Genomic DNA, 22894 nt, shown 5'->3' with positions numbered 1-22894 from the left:
CAAACTGAGCCCAACCCCCACACAGCCCAGCTGGGGCTAGGGTAATGGCTGGGACTGGCTGAACAGGAAGAATGGGACACTGAATCAGTTCAGGGAGTGTGGGGCAGGAGAGAGACAGGGAGGGTTAGAAGCCAGGTGTTCTGTGAATGTGTGCGTTGGAAGAGGGTGAAATTGAAAGAGGAGCTTTCAGGGAGGAACATGACTAGACACTGTGAGATGATGAGGGCAGACAGATTGGATCATGAATGGAGAGGTGGAAACTGAAAGGTGATGGGCAAGGAGACTGGGATTAGGTATAGAAAGGAAGAGAGACTGGGATCTTAGGGGCATTAGGAGTTAAGTGGTGATCTTGAATGAGGACATGAGGACTGGCTGGGAAACAAGACCTGAGGAATAGAAACTATACCTGGGCGGACAAGGAGAATGGGCCAAGGAAGTGAGAAAAAATCAGGGCAAGAATCTAGGACCTTCTGAGCATATATTAACCAATTTCTTCCCTGTCATTGCAGGAGCAGGGCATTGGCAGTGCCTTCCTCTTCCCTGCTTTTTACCTATAGCATGTTGTATGCATTCATTTTTGTCAGTCATACTAACCACATATTGGTGCCAGTGTTGTTAGATGAATTATAGATTACAAGTAACCTGGTGGAAGCTGTGCTGTCCTCCATGGGTCCCTCAGAGACAGACTTGTTCAGATTTATACGAGGCATCAATAGCAGGGCAGAGAATGGAGCCTGGGTCTCTCATGTCCTTTACCACATGACCATCCTTCCTCCCCTGTTTTTGCTATTGGGCCTTGTTGCTTGTGAGGATTAGACATGGGGATTTTGAAGATTCCTTGGGTAAATGATTGCCTGCCAACAAATGGGAATTGACTTAATTGTCCAGTCCTTGTCCCTAAGAGCAGGTTGGAAGAGATGGAACAGAGAGCTTGAAGGTTGGGAGAAAAGGACAGCAGATTCTTTGCCTAACAGAGCTCACTCCCATACAGAGCCTGGACCAGAACTGCAATTCTGGAGTCTTACCTTTCCCCTGCTGTCAGCTGTATCTGTGAACTGTGTGGGAAGAATGTGTTTCTGTCTCCTCAAGTGCTGATCTTCCACAAGGATGGCAACTGAATGCTGGTTCTGGACTCTGTTCTTGCTCCCAGTGGTATATCTGCAGTTAATAGTCATTGGATAAAAATCAATGGATAACAGTTCCCCCCTTAAGGACAAGCTTCCAAGGCAGAGGCCATCTCACTGAATCACGCCTTTTTCCTTGGGATTTTCCTTTCTTGGCTGGTTAGTGAGCCAGCTTCAACTGAAGGAGGGAAGGAGATGGTGGGGAGGCTATATCAACATTGCCTAGCCTGTGGCCTGGTGGCTAGAGTGCTTTGCTGTGAAATGGGGTTTTTGGGTGTAGCCATGTTGGTCTAAGGACATAGGTAGGCAAGATTCTTTGGATAGATGTGGTATCTTTTATTAGACCCACTGAGTAGTTGGAAAAATGTTCTCTGCAAGGTTTTGGGCACAAGCACTCTTCTTCAAGCACAGGGAGTCTTTGCTGTTGTTGTGAGATCTCCAAGGAATGAAAGATGCTAAAAGTGTGACAAGATGTCAGTGAGAATGTAAATAGGTGGAAATTAGGAAAACAAAGGATAGAGAATGGAGGGGAGGAGAAAAATAACAAGGTAAGCAAGGGAGACTCAAATGTAGTTGAGTTCTCCAAGGTAGAAAAGAGGCAATCTGTGAAAAAGTAAATAGCTGGGAATTAGGAAAACAAAGGGTAGTGAAGAAAGGGAGGGGAGGAAGGAAGGAATAAAAGTGTAAATGGTCTGGTCAGGCAGGTACCTGGTGAATCAGATGTCAGGCAGGTTGTGATGTCACAGGGATCCTGGTTTTCCCTGATAAAAAATTGCATATCCTCTGATAAAACCCCCAAAAAGCCATTATTAAAATTAAAGGCCAGCCTCAGCCCCACTCCCCCCAGCCCTGCTAGTGCCCCTCACTCCCCTCACAACAGCCCTCCAGCCCCATTGGCACCCCTCACCCCCTCCACAGCCCCCCCCACCCTGCTCATGCCCCTCACTCCCCCTACAACAACCCTTCCATGCCCGTACCCCTCACACCGCACACAACAGCCCTGCTCATGCCCTTCACTCCTCCCACAGCCCCCCTGCCCTGCTCATGCTCCAAATGCCCCCCACAACAGCCCCCGAGCCCTGCCCCTGCCCTTCACTACTCCCCCACAGCTCCCCAGCCATGCTTGTGCCCCTTGCCCCGCACCCACAGCCCCTGCCCCCACAGCCCTACTGGAGGGGGCCGCCTGCTGCCTGCTAAAGGCTCAGGCAGGGGTGGGGCTGGCTCCTGGCTGCAGCATGCACTCCCGAGGGACAAGGGGGACCCGTGCTCCCCAGATCTGTATGCAAGGTGGGGGCAGGGTGGGTGCCAATGAGGGCTTCTGCTCCCTGCCCTGCTGCCCTCCCCCGGGGCCTCCACTGAGCAGCATGTGCAACCTGGTGTGGCAGGGCATAGTGGGGACGTGCAGGAAAGCTGCTTGCCTCTGTGAGCTCTGCGCTGCCTTGGTGACACTTCCCCTGCAGGCAGGGCCAGCAGTGAGGGGCACAACCCTGTGCTGTTGCCCATGCTGCCCCTGTGCACACAGGGGAAGTATGGCCAGGGCAGCATGGAGCTTGCAGAAACAAGCAGCTTTCCTGTACTATGCCCTGCTATGCTGGGTTGCACATGCTGCACTGTGGAGGCCCTGGGAAAGGGCAGCAGGGTGGGGAGCATGAGCCCGCAGTGCACATCCACCCTGCCCCTGCCCCATGCACAGATCTGGGGGGCACGGGTCCCCCCTGCTCCCCAGGAGAGCACACTGCAGCCGGGAGCCGGCTCTGCCCCCTACCCCCGGACAAGCCTGGCCTGGTGATAGCACACTGCTTCTGGTCCACACGCCATCAGCGGGCACTCCATGTGGGGCTTCCCCCAACACCTTCCTTCTCCCTCAGCCCCCAGCCACACACCAACATCATGTTCCCCACCTGCCTTGCTGGCTCTTCCCCCAGCCCTGGCAGTCACTCCCACTCACACCTGCCACCCAGGCCCATCCCCCAGTCCTGCCGGTGCCCCCCAGCCATGACCTGCAACCCTCCATCCCTGCCAGAGGCATCCCCCAGTCCCCTACAGTCCCCACTTACCTTACACTCCAGGAAGAACAGTGAGCTTGTGCCAAGCCTTGGCTGACTGAGAGCCTTAGGCCCCACCCTTTCCCCCTTTTCCTCCACCTCTGGACAGAGTTGGGGGTTTCCCACCCTTTTTGCAATTAGCTCTTGCAGGCTTGAACTCTGCTAGCCTGTAGATCTCTTTGCAAAAATGGGAAATCCATGGGTATCTCTGCTAAGAAAAGGAAGCAAATAGCTTCAGATAAACTCAGGAAATCCATGGTTTTCTCTGTTTTTCCATGGGAAACATAAAACCCAGATCCCTGGTAATGTGTCATAAATCCAGTGTCTATATTGAGTCCATGATTTTTTCTTTCCAGTAGATGTATGAAGTGGAGTTCGTAGGCTCATCTACGAAAGGTGTTTTGTAAGTTCCCTTTGAGGATTAGTGTGGTACAGCTACCTTTGGTGCCTGCCACTTTAAGAGCTAAGAACAAGCAACAGAGCAACCTGCAGGTGGCTGCACCCCCCCCAGTCAGGAGTCACAGGGCCAGCAGGAGACTGCCTGATTGGGAAAGAGGGCTCCACTGCTAGCAATAAGAGCAGGCTTGAGCAGGGAGCCAACAGTTTGCTGTGAACAGCTGGAGAGAAAACCACCTGGCTGGAGCTGCTGCTCACATAACATTTTGAATGTACAGGGCAGGAACTATGGGGATGGCAGCAGTTCTGGGGCATGTGTTACATCTCAGCTCTGTGCTCTTGGGCAACCCTGGCACAGGACACAGCCTGTCTGACTCACAAAGGACTCACCCCCCCCCCCACATAAATGAAACTGATTAAGATGCAGTGAGAGACATACCTAAGACCCTCTAGATAAGGGTGACAAGAGTGAAACAACTGCCCTAGGTCTCATTTGCATCTGAGATGGAACCAGATGACCATTCATTTACATGAGAGATGGAGAACAGAAAGCCTGAAGCAGAGACTGCATCGAATTCTGGGATCAGAGAAGCAGGGGAGCACTGCATGATGGGGAATCTGTGCTCCAAATGCTAATCAACCCACATTTACACACATCCAGCTCAGCATTTATCAGACCAGTTCTAATCTGGATTTACAAAGGACTTTTCCCTGCCACCAGACACACACACACACCTCTAAGTTTAATAGGCATCTCGGGCTGTACATTCCCTGGTCCCACTATGGGAGGCCTATTTAAACTTGATTGACTAAAACTCGGTTGCCAGGTTAGGGAATGCTGAGGCAAAGAGACCGAGTCAAAGCGGGTATGGGCAACATTTGAACAATGGTAAAGGGGTTCATCACAGCGTCCAGCCCATTGGAGCCCTAACCATAGGTGTTGTCATGCTTTTCCCAGGATGACTGGTAGAAGTCCTCCTGCCCAAAGGTTATGAACACCCCAATAATTGCCTTAAGTCTGTTAAAAGACTATAGTAAGATCTGGAAAAGTCATGCTAAGCTGAGGCTTGTTCACAACAAGTAAAAATCCAAAATCCTGATGCTGCAAGCTATCTATTGTTTCTGAAGAAACCATGAGATATCCCATCAGTATATCTGCTATTCATAGGAATTTCAAGCTGGCTCCCAAGTATCTGGTTACTCCCTAACTTTATGTGTTTCCTGATTATCAATCAGTTTCTTGAGATGTTCCAAACCAGATAACCCCTTGTCAATAGAAAAGACAATGATTTACTCTATTGAGAATGTTTCAAAGCAGCTGAACTGAGGGTATAAAAATCTGTAAAAAGCAGCAGTGTGTGTGCTTCAAGAAGAAAAATTGTGTGCTGACACCACCCACTGTTGTTCTCGGGATGCTGGAAGAACAGATCGTCTCCCTTCAAGGACTGTGTTAGGAACTTTACCTGTCAGCTTTGAGACCCAAGTGCCTTGGACTAGTGAGATCTCAGCGCTCTCTCTCTCTCTCTTTCTCTCTCTCTCTTTTCTCTCTAGGTATAAATTTCTGAACCTGAACTGTACTAGTTAAGCTTGAGCTAAGTTTCCCCAAATACTTAGTGAAACCAGGGTAGTATTGTAATTGTTTGTGTTTGTTTTTCCTTTGCGTGTCTATTACTATTAGTACCATTATATATTTCATATACTTAGCAATAAATAACTTTTATAGTCAAACTGGTAGTAACTGGGTACGTTTCCTTCTCTACTTCTCCTTCCTCACATGCTCTGCAGCAACGCTTCTTTTACCTACACTAAAGATCCCTGTGAAGCCCAAAAATACTGTGGGGTCTGCTCATCAAGAGGCAAAAGGTTGGGATGTGCTGAGTTTGAAACACATAAGGGGATCAGCTTGTACAGGCTGATTGACCCAGTTTAGCTCAGACGTGCCCTTATGAACTGAATGCTGGCCCATGAGGGTGTCAGCTGGATACCCGGCCAGATTCAGAGGGATTCTGTTCACCTGTGTGTTTGTGTCTGACTGCAGTTTATTGTTGCTCTGATGAACTGATTCTTGGCATATGAGGGTGTCAGCCTGTCCATGCTGATCAACCCGACCGGGTCAGGTGTGTCACGTTAATCTGTGTGTGTTTGTGTGTATGACTGATTTGGTGACTGGAGGAACCCAGCCCCGTTGAAACTGAGTCCTGCAAGATAGCTCCATTGGGGGTGAGGACTTGCAGAAGGGAGATACACAGCTCCGTATAGAAACACAAGTAACACAAGCAGCACATTGACAGAATTACAAAGACCCTAGAAATGTATCCCTAATAAATGAGCACACCCCAAAGTAATGGGCAAATCTGGTAACACATGACCTAAAACTACACTCTGATAGGGTAGAATGGTGTGGTGGGGCTGCCTGTGGCAAGTGGTCCCCAGGAAATGCCACACCAGTTGCCACCCTAGTGAAAGGTGAGCATGGAGTGCCTTATAGCCCCAGCCCCCACAACCTGGTAGGTAACCTGGCAGTAGGGACAGGAAGGGGGCCAGGCATTTTTATGGACACCTGGGATTGTAAGACCCCGATGGCCCCACTGAGGGGGCAGAAGTGGCCCCAGTGAGGGAGCAGAATAGTGGCCACAGTGAGGGGGTGTGGAGTGTAAGGGAGGCTGCACAGAGTAGGGTTCACAGTGGTGGCCAGAAGGACTGTGCATAAAGGGGAAGAGCAGGGTCCATGGAGGCAGGCCTGAAGGGCTACACAGAGGCATGCAGAGTAAAGTCTGTGTGACCTGAAGGACTGTGCATAGGCTGGCCCCAAGAGATCAATGACATGCCTTAGTGAGAGGGCATAAGTGGGAGGCCCTAGTATGAGGGTGTGAATTGAAGCCCCAGAGAGGAGGCGTAGTGGCCAAGGTAAATCTATGGACACCTGAGGCCAAATTTGGGCCAGAGGCTGTGTGTGGCTCAGCAATAGAGTTGGGGGAGCAATAGTGGGCAGTTTAATGATTTTGGATGCCATCTGTGAGGCATGGAGCCACGTATAATGCCCTTAATGGGCAGCCTCCCATATTTTTATATCAGTTTTTAAAACAGCAAGACATAGCAAATGAGACTGGGCAGACTGCCCTAGACAGTTTGGCGGGCTGACGTTGAGACCCAGACCTGAGCTGGCCCCCTGTCACAATTAGAACTGAGAGGTCAGAGTGGGAATGATCATCTTGTGAAAAGTGTACACCCACAGGTAATTAGATATTTTTACCTTTGGTGTGCATTCATTCTTGTGTGCAGTTGTTGTTCGTTTCTCATGTGTTGGCAGGTTTTGCATTTCTTGTCCTGGCACGGTCTGGATTCATCATTTCCCAGATAGATAACATTTCTGGAGGTGCAGGTGTAAGATCCAGGAATGGTGATGGTTCTGTTGTGGGGTGTGGGGACCATGCCAGGACAAGAAATGCAAAACATACCAACACATCTCCACCACTCCCACAATAACCTTACCATGCCAAAGCACCAAAAAAGCCCCTCCTAAAGCACCTGATCTTTACAGGCATTGGGCTAGCTGGGTTGAAATAATGTGTTGCCTCTTCTGGGCATGTGTGGAGCTTGTCCTTCCTCTTTCCTCCCCACACAAAAAGCACCCACCAACAAAAACCAAAGTCAGTGCCTATGAAATGAAGATAAAGCTACCCCTTTATCTAGAAGTGATTTTGTGAAGATTAATCAATTTGTGTTTGTGAAACATTAGGTGATTAGTGCCACAGAAAAGCCCATGAGAAAACAAATAGTTCTCACTTCAGAGCAGGGTTTGAATAGTGCTCGGCAAAAGAGGCCAAGCGCCAAACACTGGACAATGAGGAGAGAACAAAATATTGAATAGATTCATAGATTATAAAGCCTAAAGGGAACATTGGGTTACCCTAGTCTGATCTCTTGTACTACATATGCCATTATCTACAGTTTCTCATCCATCCTGTACATGGAATGGGGCAGGGCTTCTATGGAAAAAACAGAAAGTGATTGTGTAATTAAATACTGCATGTAATATGTATGCACCCAGAGGCAGAATTAAGGATGCACAGGGCACCCTTCATTCCAGCATCTCCTAATTTCTGAGTACTACACATAGCAACCTTAATACTTCTCTATTCAAGCTGTTTTTTGTGTGAATGCAGTATTTGTCAAATCAGAACATGCACAAGGTAGGCCAGAACTCATTGAGTGAAAACTACATTTTCATCAAGAGATACAATCTATGTATCAAAAGCTATTTGCTTCCTTTCCACCTTCTGTTTGAAAGTGTGGGCAGAAGGTTATGGATACTGTTGCTGAGAAAACTAAGCGAATGCCTTATTCTCCAAGATCATTTCCTCCCACTGCAGTAGCATAGCTCTGTAACAGCCGAACTAAGATAAACTTCATGTGTCTAGGAGACAATGCTTTCTCACTGAATGGCACATGCCTGTTCTTCCCAAATAGCTTAACCTACTTTTATTTACTGAGACAAATCTGACTAACACCAGCTGTCAGACTTAAGCATTCAAAAACTGTACACCAGGCCCTTAAAAATCATGAGACTGGCTTAGAAAGTATTTTAAAAGTACACGGTAGGTGCTGTACGCTTGCTTTCTGGTTTTTTAGCCTTTACAATTCCAGCACAATTAGTTTATGGTTTTCAAATTTTCAAGAGCAAGCAACTTACTGTTTTTAATGGAATATGAGACTCACATGACTCAGGGAGCTGGGGCTTTAGCAAAAAACAAATATTGTAAAACTCACAATAAAATCAAGAGTAAAGGCTGTAGTGCTGCCCTTTGTGGCCTGAGCCCACCTAATGGAATGCTTGCTACAGCTTGAGACCTGTGGCTTTAATGCTTAATGGGTGCTTATAGATGTGCTCCTGTAGTGGGGGGGGAGGGCAGGGGAGAAGCCTTTAGAGTGGGTCCAAGAGCTGGTCTAATTAAAGCATCCAGAGCGTCATGTGTATCAGCATCCCCATACTGAAAAATGGTGGTGGGGATGCTTTAACTAAAGCTTGTTGAATAAGCTTTAGTTAAAGTGCCCCCACTGTCATTTTTCAGCTTAGGAACACTGATAAACATGACTCTGGAGTCTGCTGCAGCACGGTAATTACCACACTCAATTAATTGAGTCTGCTCTGATGTGTTGTAATTACTAGGGCTGCGTGAAATTTCACCGGCTGTTTTGTTTTGACACTGTTTCGACTCATTTTGAGCTTGAAACAGCAAAATTGAAATGAAACGAAGGGCTTTGAAACAGCCTTGAAACAAAACAAGGCCAGTCAAAATGTTTAGGAAGTTTTGAAATGTTTATAGAGTTTCAAAGCAGCCAGGTGGTGAGAGACAGGGGAGAACCAGGGCTGCGTTCCCAGCCGCTCTGCAACCCCATGTGGCTCAGCCTGGCTTTCCTCACCTTCCATGGCCGGGCTGCGGGAAGTCGATGGCAGCACAGGGGGAGGGAACTGAGCCTGGGCTCAGTTCCCCTCCCCAGCGCTGTGATTGAGCTGGGGAAGGGAACTAAGCCCCATTGCCCAGTTCCCCTCCCCAGCGCTACTATCAATCGGGCTGGGGAAGGGAACTGTTTCCCCAGCCCAATCAATCGCAGTGCTGGGAAGGGAACTGAGTGATCGGACTCAGTTCCCTTCCCCAGCTCAATCAGTCTGGGGAAGGGAGTTCAGCCCAACTGCACAGCTCCTGCAGCCCTCCCAGGGTTGTGGCCCTCGATCTGCCTGCCAGATGAGAGAAGCTGGGTGCTGCTGCCTAGGACCAGTGGCTGCTGGTGCTGGTCCCAGGCAGTAGCACCCGGCTTCCCTCCTTCATCTGGCAGGCAGATCGGGGGCCACAACCCTGGAAGGACTGGCACAGGACCCGCAGCCCTCCCGGGGTTGTGGACCCCTGACCTGCCTGCTGGATGAGAGAAGCTGGGTGCTGCTGCCTGGGGCCAGCACCAGCAGCCACTGGTCCTAGGCAGCAACACCTGGCTTCCCTCCCTCATCTGGCTGCTTCATCCCTCCGACCTGCCTGCCAGATGAGAGAGGCTGTTTCGAGCTTCCCAGTTATAGTCTATGGGTGAAATGTCGAAACAGCGTCAAAACAGCATCACTATTTTGATGAAACAAAACGGAACAGCGGTTTTGAATTGAAACAAAATTTGAAACGAATGCTGTTCCATTGAAACGTCGAAATGCAAGTCAAAATGGAACAGTGCCATTTCATACAACCCTAGTAATTGCAGCATGTCAGAGCAGCCTCTCTGCATGTGTAGAGGCACTCAATATGCTTGCTTTTAGAATATTCAAGGTAGGGAGGCACTACAGTGACACGTGTGATTTAAGGCTGCCTACAGATGTGATAACTTGTGTTCTAATTAAAATGTGTCAGAGCAGAATTGATTAATGAAGTATGCTCTGTGTTCTAATTAGAGTGCTCTAGCATTGCCTCACCATCACATGTATTAAGCCCCCTGCCACATTTTAAGATGGCCATTCAATGAACTTTAATTAAAGCACCCCCGTGGTCAATCTAAAACCCAGGGGGCTTAATACATCCGACAGTGAGCTGTTTTAATTTGAGTTGCTGTTGGGGAGCTGCTCTAATTAAAACAGCATTCTCCCCACCCCCAGACATGTGTATAGATACCCTAAATGTCTAAATATATTAGTCATACAGATTGCTGAGGGGCAGATGGTTATTTAAAAATCTAATCTTGTCCTTCTAGTTGGGACTGATTTTCGGAGGGGACCGGCAGTCTACATTTTCATTCTAACTTCCTGAATTGCTGTGCCCTCTTGAGGAGTCTGTGAGAGCAAGGAAGATAGTGGGAGAAGCAGCAAAAAAAATTACTGAAGAGATATGCGTTCCTTGCCAAGTTTGGCTCAGCACCTACACTGAACGTGTATGTGTGTGCATGTGCATTGAGAAGGCAAGTGGCATAGTTCTTGTCCTACCTTATTTCCTTGTCTCAGAATTGAGGGGCATGGGACCCCACTTTGGAGGAAAATAGAGAGCGTAAAACATCTTCAGATGCTAAAAGAGACCAAATAGGGGAGAAACCTAGAGGTCCCCAAAGGTAAAAAGAGAATTGAGAGTAGGCAGTGGGAGATGCCCCCACATTTTGCACGGAGAGAAGGAAAGATACTTTACAACCCCCAACCATCAATGGACAGAGGCATAGAGGCACCTAAATCTCTTCACTGTCTTACTCAAGGGGATGGGAACAGCTGAATTGTTTCCTGGCAATACCACTAAGGGAGACTAGGCTTGCTGTTCCAGGGAGAGGGTAGCATATGCCATACAGCAAGGGCAACTAGTTGATCAATGATTTCTGATTCATGTTTGTAGTAAAACATAAATAAAAAATCCAATCTACAGTTTAATTTACTTGCTCCTGTCCACAGGATCCATGGTATTCATAGACCTCAAGGTTTTTTTCACACTTAGTGGCAAGAAGAGTTTTCACAAAGAGACTGACTTTATTATGAACAACTGAGTCAAACAGGTTTTTTGTCCACATTCTTTTTTCTGAATCTCTCTTGTCCAGAACAGACCATTTACTTGAATTGAAAAGTTTTGTACTACAATGACTGGACTATTTGTCATATTTAACTTTCATCGTGTTGTGACTCACTGTGCAAAACAGTGCAAGGGTACAAGAGGATATGAAATATCCCATGCTCCCCTTTGCCAGTTATGGACTGCAGAGTGCAAAGGAGAGCAGGCCCTACGGAGTGGTAACCATGCCCTCCCCATGCAGACAGTTAGGAAGTAATGGGTGAGGGCACCACAGTCTGCTTCTGCTTCACCCCAGGGCATGGCACAACAATATCCTGGGCCTTGCAGCAAGACCACAATTCAACCCAGAGTGCTTCTTCACACAGATATCTAAAAGAAGGCTGGGATAATTTAGAATTAGAGGTGCAGTATTACTGTCATGTAACATTTTTTTTTTACTCTATGTGGAATCTCAAAAAAAGAAAACCCCCCCCCCCACATTTCCTTCATGGAAGTAATTAAAAACTTGAAAAGGCTGTTTTTCCTGCATGACCTACCAACTATGGGGAAGTAATTGTTTCCTGGCAGACAAAATATGGTTTAGTAATTTACATCTGACTAAAAGGGCAGTCAAGCATTGGAACAAACTATCTAGAGAAGTTGTGAATTCCTAATCCCTGGAAATTTTCAAGATTAGATTAGACGGACACTTGACTGGGGTAGTTTAGTCAGTGGTGATCCTGCCTTGAGCAGGGGACTAAACTAGATGACCTTTGAGGTCTCTTTCAGCCCTGCTTTCCTGTGGTCTCTCTCATCATGCATGAGCAGTGAAAGTTACTACAAAAGCCTGAGGTACATTTCAAAGTGAGTAGTGATTTTAGGGACCTCAATTCTCAGGTTCCCAACAAGACATGCTGTAGAGGGGGTTACCATTTAAGTCATCAAGGCCTACATTTTGCAACTTGCAGAACATAGGCTGATATCTGCACCCATGGAAATCCCAGTGCAGCAATCTGCATCAGCAGCCAACACAACTGATACTATTAAACTCCAAACATAATTAACACCTCCTCCCCCAGAGTGCACTTGAAATGCATGTTTGTGTGAGTTAGGTTTAGGATATCAGCCTCCATTCACCCACTGCCAGAGAATATACATTGGTCACAAATAGGAAATGCCAATCTGATTTACCATGTACTATAATTATACACCAATATTTCTCCAGATTTGTATCAGTGTGGGTGGGGGGGAAGTTAAGCCTGTGACATTTCCAGTTTGACAGATAAAGGGACATTTTACCCACAAGCCAGTTTTATGACATTTCCAAGCAGGAGGCTTCACCTAAGAGTCAGATGAGCATTTGAACTAAACTGTCTGAGACCCGGTCATCATTAAGGACGTAGTCGTTCAGGCCCCTGCTCTAACTCATGGCACACTGAGGTGCCCCCCAGCCCCCAGACCCAACAGATGTTCGCCTGTCGGGTCAGGTTGAGGGGGACAGGGGTGGGAGGAATTGAGCCAGGCTCATGAGGCTAGGGGGCTCTGATCCAGCCCCCACCTCCAGCTCAGGCCAGGCAAAGTAGAGACGGGGAAGGGAACAGCACGAGCTACCAGCCTACCTGGCCTGAGCTGGAGTGTGTGTGTGTGGGGGAATGGGAGCCTATCTCCCCAGTTTCCCCCAGTACTCCCCCACCCCAGCTTAGTCAGGGGTGATCCTGCCCTCCATCAGCCTCCTCCTTCCTCCTCCTCTCTCCCTCCCTGCTGACACCCCTGAGTGGGGGGCTGGGCTGCATGAACAATTATCCCTATGGTGCTCTAAAGCAGAGCGCCTTCATCTGATCCCTCATTTGAGGAGGATTCATTTTTCGTGTGAGCAGCCATTTGAAAAGCACTCCACAGCAATGCATGTGTGTCACAGCATGACTGTAGAGCACTTTTAGGGGCCCAAAGGTGACTTCTATCTGCGCCCCAATTTATCTTGTTTTTTCTTTCATGAATGCAGCTACTGTACCTGTTTGATTTAGTCTGAACAGAAAAGGTGAATGCACAAAGCTGGCTGATGCAAATCAGGAGTGGTAAGCCTGAATCACATGAGTCAACAGTCATTATATGTGGCTTTCCAGGATGTACACTTTCTAGAAGGTCTTTCCTTTTACTTGATGGAAAGGCAAGACTATCACAGAAGGCAAGGCTTGGAGTAAAACTCAGTTTCTACACCCCTTTCCCAGCTCACACAGCTCAGTCTGTCTCTCTTGTTACACTTTGTTCCTTTATCATCCCTCTCCCCCCACCAATTGGCTTGATTTGTTTTTAAAACGTGGGTCCGTATGCTTCTGGCTCAGCCCCAGCCACATTTTCAAGGCATTTTGGATGCTGAGAGAACAGCAGGTGCAGCAGGAAGCTGTGCGGGTGAGTCACCAGGTGTTGTACAAGGCATTGGGGGGTGGAGGGGTTGCTATGGCATGGGACTGGCTGCTGGGCTGAGCTGATTATTTGCTTTGTTAACAGATGTCAAGGGCTTTTCAGAAAGGCATTTCTTAATTTTTTTAATAATGGAAATAAATACATAAATACTTAATACTCCTTGGAGGGGGAGAAGCAGACACAAAAAATAGGGTCTTAACTAGTAGGAAAAGTACTGGGAAGTTCTCTTCCCAGCTCTGCCACAGACTCATTATATGACCTAAACAAGTCACATATAGCTATTATGAACCTCAGTTTTGTCACCTGTAAATAAGATTTCCTTAGTTCCTGTAAGTGCTGTGAAAATAACTTCGTGTTTGTAAAATGCTTCTTTAGAGGGTGGGCTCTGTTGATTTGCAGCATATTAACTAATGATTGCTTCTCTTTCATACAAGGATACATTTTCAAGCATAATACTTCTTTTTTACTGGGATATTTCCTTTTTCCTTTTTATTCTGGGTTTTTGTTGTTTGTTTCTTATTTCTTCTGACATGGAATGTTGTTAAACAACACTTACAGGTAGGGAGCCTTGGCTCATTTTTTGATGAGATGGAAGGGGAAAGGATATTTGTGCTTTTTAAAACATTGTTGCTCATTTTCTGAAACCACCTGCATATGTCTTAGTTTTGCTTCACAATTTCTTGATTTACTTTGGGTGCATCTACATGTGCACTTTACTGTGGAGCTGACTAATTAGGTCCATAGTAAAGGATCACTGTCTACACGTGCACCCATATTAGGGAACAGTAAATTAAATAACTCTGCTGTAGGATAGTACTGTCCAGGACAAGTACTATCCTACAGTGAAGCAGTAGGAGAGAATTATGTGCGCTGAAACACACGTGTAGATGGTGACCAAGTCTGGCTGAAGCACAAGGGTATTATGTTGTGAAGGCTGCCTGCTGGCTAGCCCCACACTGTAGTACCCTCGTACCCCAGCCAGCCCCTCTGCAGCACATTGAGCCAGAGTAGAGCAGCCCAAAGCTGGCAGGCTGACCCCTGGGGTCTCTTGCCAGACCAGTCCTGCTCTCCCCTGGCTCAGCCTGCAGCAATCCTGGGTGCACGTGTAAATGCTGAACCAGGAAAAATAAACTCTGGTGTGAACTGCACCAAAGTTTATTGCTATATGCTAATTGCATGTATAGATGCACCCCCCCTCCCAATTTTCTCTGAACTCTTGTTCCCCTTCTTCCTACTCTCCTTGCCACGGCTGCCTGGCACTATGTAGTCACTATGGTCCTTAGTTATAGGGAGTCAACTCTTGGTTTTAAAAACAAAGCTTGATACTCTAAAAGGCAGAAAACCCAGGTCTAACTGGTTTTTTTAGGTGTATTTTTTTTCAAATTTTGGCCATGATATTTTGTTTCCAGATTTTGAAATAGCTTGAGGTATACTGCCTCACTCTTTGTGAGATATACAATCTAAAGAAGATAAGACAGGAACACTTTTTAGCTCTCTATAATAAAAATATGTATAAGGGAACTGTAGCAAGGACCAGCCCTGAGGGTGGCCATGATGCCCTGTGGTGGCTGAACTAATCCTGACCCACTGTGGCTCCTCAGGGTATCCTCCTCATTGCTTCACCGGTCACGCTTTGATGGTATTTGTATGTTACATTGAGAGTCTGCCTCCAGAGTCCTTGAGTGAGCCTAAGTGCCCTAAACATAGCTCAATCTGCTTAGCTGGAAACCAAGGCCCTAGTCACACCAATGGACCTCAAGTCTGTTAACATCATTCTGGGCCTCACTGACTCCCGCAATTCTCGCTGGCACTGATCATGGCCCTACTGGACTTAATGGTGGCCTGCTGGCCTGGATTGTGCCTTAAGCCTCCTGGCAATAACTGTGGCCTCCAGCCTCCACCATAGCCACACCCATGCCTCATGGGTCTCCAACTCTAAATCCTTTGGCCCTGTACTGGCTTCAGCCCACCAGATCCCTGACCCTTGCATGGTTCAAATTACAGAGTGCCTCCCAGGCACCCTCTGTGACTTCCAACCATCCCTATAGTCACTCCCAAGCCTCTGGTTAAGCCAAAACAAAATTAAAATGAAACCAGTTTCTAACTTGGATCTTAAGCCCCACCTTGGGTCTCTGTACTACCACAGGAACCCCATCCCAATCAGGTGGATCCCTCCCAGTCTTCCAGGTACTTCTCTAGGTTTGCAGCTTCTACCCTGTAGCAGTTCGTGCTGGTGGAGGAGCCTCTCCTTTCAGGGTCAGGGACATAGTGACTGCTCTGTCTTAGGAGTTGGACTTATATCTCCCTGGGCTCTACCCCTTCTGGTCATGTGCTCCTCTGACTAGCCATAGGTGTGTCCCCTCAGCTCAATGAGCAGTCTACTGCAGTTTGCTTAGCTGAGCTACAGACATTGTTTACCTCCCTACCCAGAGATCTGTCCTTTTTGCCTATTGCAATGCAGCTTGCTCCCAGTTAGTCACTTGGGGCATCTTTATGCATGCTTTGGGGTAGGAGGGGGACGACACTTTAATTAGAGTGACTCTGAGAGAAAACAGAAAAACTAGTGACCTTAGAGCCAAGTGAGTACAGATGCATCCTATGATGATGACATATGTTTGGGCTACTGGTTTACACCTCTCACTTCCTGTTTTACTAACTCAGTCTCAGCCCTTCTTCTTTCTTCTCGTGAACTTTTTCTTTCTTCTTTTGCCTGAAACTGCCATCTTGTGAAACAGGTACTTCTCATTACATTGCATCATATAGCATTAGTTTGTTAATCTAACCCAGTGTTTTTTAACCTGTTCTATACAGGTCTTTCTCCCTTAGCCAGTTCTAGACAAGAAGACTTTCATATGTAGCAATATGAGATAGGTGACAGAGGTTTGAAAGCATTCAGCCTGTTTCCAACCCCCTTGGTGGCCATTCTCCCCAAACTAGGAACTGGTGGTCTATCTTATCCTGCAGACTAAATGCCAGTCATCTCAAGGCTGTAGGCATTATTATAGGAGAATCACAAATATTTTCATATTGATCTTGTGGATTGTCCTCCCTCTATTCACAGTAATACAGACCAGCTCCCCTCCAATGTGTGACTGGATAACATTATGTGGTCTTTGCATACCTGGAAAATCAAATTAGGAAATAACATTTTAGCTGCCCTTTAACTGTGCAAGCACACACTCTGCTTGTGATTTTTTGTTTGATCTCCTCCCTCATCTCTCTTCTGTTTTTCACCATTGAGAATAAGGAGGGACAGCTAGCATTACAGGACCAAGCAGATCTCTGTGGACCACCAAAAATACTCTGTGGATCTCCTGTTGTATGCAAATCTCTTGCCTGTGATCTTCTTGGTTGTAGAGTTTGGGCATGAATTGTCACAGTTTCCTCCCTTTGCTAATGTTCATAGACTATAGCCAGCCCTTTTCCAGTTCCTTCCTATGTTTGGATGTCAATTAATACTAATGTTATTGATGTTTCAGCTTTTCAGCCACAACTGTATGAATAGATTCTCTCAGTTGCTGAGTTATGGATTCTGTCACTCATTGCTTGGTACTGATGACTTGACAGAACAACCCTTTGCATATGGCTAAGTGCCAAGCAATTGATCTCAAGATAAAGTAATAATTCCCATTCATACTTAGTGAGAACATTTTTCACTGAGATCAGGCATGGAAAAATGTTTATAGCTCAAATACAGACAGTGAATATGGTCCTGAAGTTTCTTAGATTAGGGCGTTTAAAGTCCTGGAAAAAATGGTAATGCTAAACAAACCTGGAGAGGGATCACTTTATTCAACTCAGGGTGTGTCTACATGAGACACTTTGAACGCAGCAGACTAATTCTGCTGCACATTAGAACAGCAGGCAAAACCCACGCTAATGTGCAGCAGCATTAGTCTCCTGTGTACTAGTATCACCTAAAATGCTTGCACCGACACTATTGCACAGCAGCGTTGGTTACTGAACATTTGCTCAGTAATCACTATGCTTAATGCATGTGTAGATGTGCCCTCCCATAGCTACTTCTATCAGCACACCACAGCTCTCCAATTGTCTTAGATCCATCAACTCAGTCTTTGAGTAATTTAAGACTCTCCCATCTGCATCTCAATTCTAGTTTCCTGTACCTCACCTCATCTCCAAAATGTGAAGTCTTCCTAAAACCACAGACAAAAAATCGTTCTTTGTTCACTTTGCAAGTTATATCAAGTTTTTCCTTTATATAATTGTGTTCAGTGGGGATCAACAAGAGCCACTTCCATATTGTGATCCCTGGTAACATCTCCAATAACCAAGAGCTCCTGAATTGACAAAGCTGCCAAAGTGCACAATGGTAAAGATACAGACCCTGTTTTTGTCTTATGAAAGAAGAATCTTGTCCAATTTAATCCAGAGTTTAAAAAATTATCATCATTGAAAAAAATGGAGGACCTTATGCTATCCCTGTGTCACTTAGACATTCCTATGTTTACTATAAAGGGCAGCAAGAGAGAGAGGGGCCAATGACAATGGTGCCTTTCTGTAGTATCCCCTTATGAATTCCAGGTGGCATCACTTTTGAAGGTCTCATATTCATATCCTCAGGACTGTTGTTATTAGTATATTTTAACAAACGCCCTATTAGGAAGATGGCCTACCAAGCCGTGAGGCCTTTCTTATTTTTTTATTCAGCCCTTATTCAGGCAGAATCTTATTCAATAAGAGTTTTGCCAGAGTAAAGATTAAAGCCTCAATGGCTGGCCCAAAGGGTATACAAGTAAATCAACAAAGATGAGTGATGTGGAAGATACAACAAGTAGAAAAAGATAAAGAGGACTTAACTTACATAGTTCAAAGAAACAGCTGAACAGGGCAGATAAGATCCCAGGAAATTATATAAAGGAGCTGGCAAGATTTATTCGACATTGACTAAGGACCTATTACAAATTGAATGATCTGAAGTTGGACAGGTACACACTTATGTTAAAAATAAGGATAACTTCTTAATGGATAGAGCAACTTAAGAATCTATACAGCCAGCATCATCTAGTATCCAAGCACATTGCAATATTTTTTGTATTGCTCCACACTGCATTCCAGTGAGGTAAAGCAGTGTTAGTATCCTTATTTTACAGATAGAAGACTGAAACTCAGAGAGACTAACAGACTTTTCAAAGATCCCAAAGGACAATTGCAACACCACGAGGACAAGGTAAAGTCTTAAGAAAACCTTTTAACAACTTGTCTTTTCACTTTTGACTAAATAATGGAACAGCCTCTAAGAAAAAACGCCTTTGAGGCTTTATCAAGGGAAATAATCCAGTGACCATTCGTGTCTTTCTCCCCTTTAGTCTTGAGTATTCTGTGTTATCATTTGTGTTATTTAACAGTTCACCTACATAACTTTGTGTACTGACTTCTCTAGCACCCATAAAGATAAGATCTTTCTTACAAGGCTATCACAGAGGGAAAAAATAGGTAAAGGCTACGCCATGGTACAGCTTCAAACTAAAATAATGATATAGCTGGGGAAAAATGAGGACCTGATTCTATAAAAAATACACATAAGGACCTAACTTAAAGGGCAGAAGTCCACTGATTCCCAAGGTAAGCATTTAATGTAAACATTTGTAAGATCAGAATATAGGACTACTGACTGTTACCCCCATTGTCAAGAATAAAATTTGGAAAATTTCAGTTGAAAAATAATTAATTAATTAGGCACTTATAATTCAAAATCCACATAAAAGTTCCAGAAACTTCCTGAGAAGCAAACTTCTGTTCCTTAACTAACCCTGGCCACATAAGGGAAATTGCCAGGACATGTTGACATATAGTAGGTATCCATATGGAATGATTTTAGATGGGGAGAGTGGGTTCTGCATGTTGGTGTCACCTCTTATATATGACAAATACTTTTTCATTTAGCATGCAAAATGAAGAGTTGTATCTGGAAAGAAAGACAATTTATGTTGTTTAACAAGTCTTATAAGTAACATGTTTAGAAACAGAAAACCTAGGAATAATGAAAAGTTACAATCATAGCATTTCTCTCTGATTTTTGTTTTTAAAAAAGGAAACAATACCTGTGTAACTAGCTGTTCAAACTAATGAATCAGAATCAGGTCAAAGAAGATGGACATTTTACAATCCTACAAGAACAGGATGGCTACTTGGGTTTTCTTCACTAAGTTTTGGAATGGCAGTTTTGGAAAGGAAAAACAGGGCTCTAAAAATTCTTAACATTTGTGATGAGGGTGGAGATAAACCAAATGAATGTTTTCAGTTTTCTCTCTGTGCTCTCAGATCATCTTGATATATCCCCGAGGGCTTTTTCTGTTTTCTGTAAAACAGATTCCTATCAAACATAATGGTAACACATGAAAACAAAATCAGTGGTAAACTTTTGCATTTGCAACTGTCTGAAGATGTGTCAAATTTTCTGCCCCGCACTTTCACTCACTTCTGTGAAACCAAAATTTAGGCTTTGAAAAAGTGTGGATGATTTCCAGCCCCACAAGAGAATGAAATGGGGAAGTCCATCATAGTTAGTCACCTGTCCCCATGGATCTCCAGTGGGTCCGCTTTCTTACAATCATCCCATTCTTTGTTAGTTGCTAAGACCACCTAGTAATCATTCTGTGGCCCCAGCTGTTACTAGATCAATGGTTCTCAATCTTTTCAGACTCAAGGCACACGTTGGAAAATGCCAGCTCTTAGCTTTCACTTGCTTTTTGACTACAACAAATAATAGAGCAATTCTTCTGTTGCAAAATACTCAGAAAGACCACAACAGGCCAGATGTTTTTGATAGTATGGATTCTTACCTGAAATTTCTGTATTCACCTTGGGAATCATGTGTAGATATTTGCACACTGAATAGTGTGGCACCCTTAAAAGGATCTCTTAGCAACCTGGAGTGTCATGACACCCTGGTTGAGAATCATTGGTCTAGGCCAGTGGTACTCAATCTCTTGGTTGGTCTGTGGGCTGGATCATGCCCCATGCTCCAGGATTGGGACCTACACTGCCTCTGCCCAGACCCATACACGTGGATTGGACCCCACATGGCCTTGGCTGACCCCTGTGTACCAGGATTGGGTCTGGAGGCCCTGCACTGCCCCCACCCAGCCCCACATGCTAAGATTGGGCCCTGGGGTCTAGGGATCAGGCTCCATGCTGCCCACATTTGGTCCCACATGCTGGGATCAGACCCCGCATGCCAGGATCAGACCCTGAGGCCCTGTGTCACCCTGACCTAGCCTCATTCACCAAGATCAGGCCTTGCATAGTGAGATTGGGCCCTGGAGCCTTGCACCACCTCTGCCTGGCCTCACACACCAGGATTGGGCCCTGCACCCCACTGCCAGTCACACTCTAGGATCGGGCCCTGTGCCTCCCTGCATTCTGGATCCAGTGAACAGGACCATGCTATCTTGCTCAGGGGGCTCCCCACAGGTCCAGACATTTGGTAGCAGGGAGAGATACCACTGTTCCCTCACTACCAAACTTTCAGACCCATAGGGAGCCGGCAGACTGGACCACTCAACACCAGGGGCCAGATCTGGCTTGAAGACCTGGGGTTGAGCACCCCTGCTCTAGAGTGAAATCTTGCATGCTTCTGGGTACTCAGTATCAGCTTAGAGCTGGAGGAAATTAATTACAGTGGCACTGAATCCATCAAGGAATCTGACTTCCTCAAAAACTAGCTCTTAAGAGTGGGCAAGGAAGCCACACAAGTTCTTCCAAAGATGAAAATATCAGAGGATGGACTAGTTCCCCTTTAAAGTGCCACATGGAGCAAAGCCCTCTAGTTTCAAAAATACCATTAAAGACAAAGGAATTATGGGTTTCAGGCTGAAGAAGTTCTGAATAAGGGGTTAGCTGAAAGACTATGAGTTTTGCCTGAAGGCCCTGTTTAGGGACAGAGCTGAGTCACACAACATGCCAGCCCTCAGAAATTGCTGGATATAGATCAGATTGTCACATGGGAATCTTGTTATGGATAAATTTAGTCCTTGAAAAAAGTTTTCAAAACAAAATTACAGTGTTTTTCCTCCCATAGCAAGAGCATGAAATTATTGCCAAATATTCACAGTGAAAACCACTGCATCTTTATGTCCCACATGTGAATGTAATACTTCTCCAGAAGTAGTGAGGTTTTTTTTTTTGGCATAGCTCTGACAGCCTCCAAAAACATTTGATTCTTTGATAATTGAACATTTGATATGCTCTTGCTTGAATTGAAAACAAAATAACAAGTGAAGGAAGGATTAGTCTCATGCATGTAACACAATCCCAAATGGACTGCTGGAAAAAAAAAATTGGCCAGCAGAAATCTTAACTGAGTGGAGTCCAAATGTCCAACCTTCTGGACCTAATGGTGACACATGTTAGAAAAGGCATTTCATTTCTCTTTTGTTGAATTGTCTTGTGAAGCAAAGGCTGAGTGATAAAGGTGTTTTGTCCGTGTTTTAATTATAGAAAAAAATGTTTGGGATGATTCCTTCCTGAATATGTTACCAGCTTTCCACCTCTGATCCCACTTTCACCTTCCCTCTCCCCTTGTTTCTAAATGTTAATAAAATAAACAAAAGTTAAAAAAAAATCATAACAAGAAAAAGAAACTAATCAATCCAACAGCAAGTCTGCCCAAAATTAATAGCTAGGTTGTGTAATGCTTCTTCACACTGGGGAAAATTTATATGAATAGTGTTAGTTGAGTCAATGGGCCTACTAGGAAGCAGATGCTTACTAGTATGAATAAGAGAAAATCTAGTTTTACACATGTAATTCCTTGTTCACTGTTGTTACCTTTTATTTTCCGCTCTCTCTCACCTTTTGTTCAGTGTCATCCCTTGTTTTCATTGTAGCTAATGGAAATTTTGACTCCTTAGCAGGTCTCAGGATTGAGCACCTACTCCTTGGCAGGAGGTTGTCTTTTTATTCATCCATAACTCAGCATCTGATATCATATAAATCAAGGTTCCCAAACTTTTTCTTATTGCATACCCCCTTACAGATTTACCAGCTACCTGCGTACCCCTAATAACAGATGCCTTATATTTTAACCCTTTAAATGCCAATTATTATTATGAAAATGAAATATGTCATTACCCAATTTTTCCCACATACCCTCCAGAGATGTCTTGCATACCCCCAGAGGTACATGTACCAGAGTTTGGGAACCCCTGATATAAATGATTAAAAATATGCTGCCACCACCACTGGGTACTACACTTCAGAACTGAAGGAATGACACTGCTTTTGTGCCTGGTATTTCTCATTATAACTCGTTCATAATTTAAAAGAATTAAGTGATACCATCTGTGTGTTTTCAATGCCCTAACTTTAGCTGACACAGCAAATATTTTAAATCCCCCCCTTTGTGTTCATACCATGTAAAGAAAAAAAAAGGTACATG

General features: G+C 45.3%; 1 protein-coding gene across 5 annotated transcripts in view; it reads left to right on the top strand.

The window, feature by feature from the left end:
• SLC2A12 (solute carrier family 2 member 12) overlaps positions 1 to 22894 on the top strand; it is a 105689-nt gene that overhangs the window by 25219 nt on the left and 57576 nt on the right. For 4 of the 5 annotated variants that reach the window (XM_059713254.1, XM_059713252.1, XM_019479683.2 and 1 more), the window contains exons 1-2: positions 13245 to 13476; positions 18606 to 18682. The gene's annotated coding sequence lies outside the window, so the exon portion shown is untranslated. Of the gene's footprint in view, positions 1 to 13244; positions 13477 to 18605; positions 18683 to 22894 lie in introns of those variants that run through there. The other variant, XM_059713247.1, reaches the window with a different exon arrangement.

Source organism: Alligator mississippiensis, chromosome 1 (genome assembly GCF_030867095.1).
Source record: "Alligator mississippiensis isolate rAllMis1 chromosome 1, rAllMis1, whole genome shotgun sequence".
NCBI classification, from domain to species: domain Eukaryota; kingdom Metazoa; phylum Chordata; order Crocodylia; family Alligatoridae; genus Alligator; species Alligator mississippiensis.
Note: the sequence above shows the minus strand (reverse complement) of the source record. Positions and strands in the feature narration are given on the sequence as shown.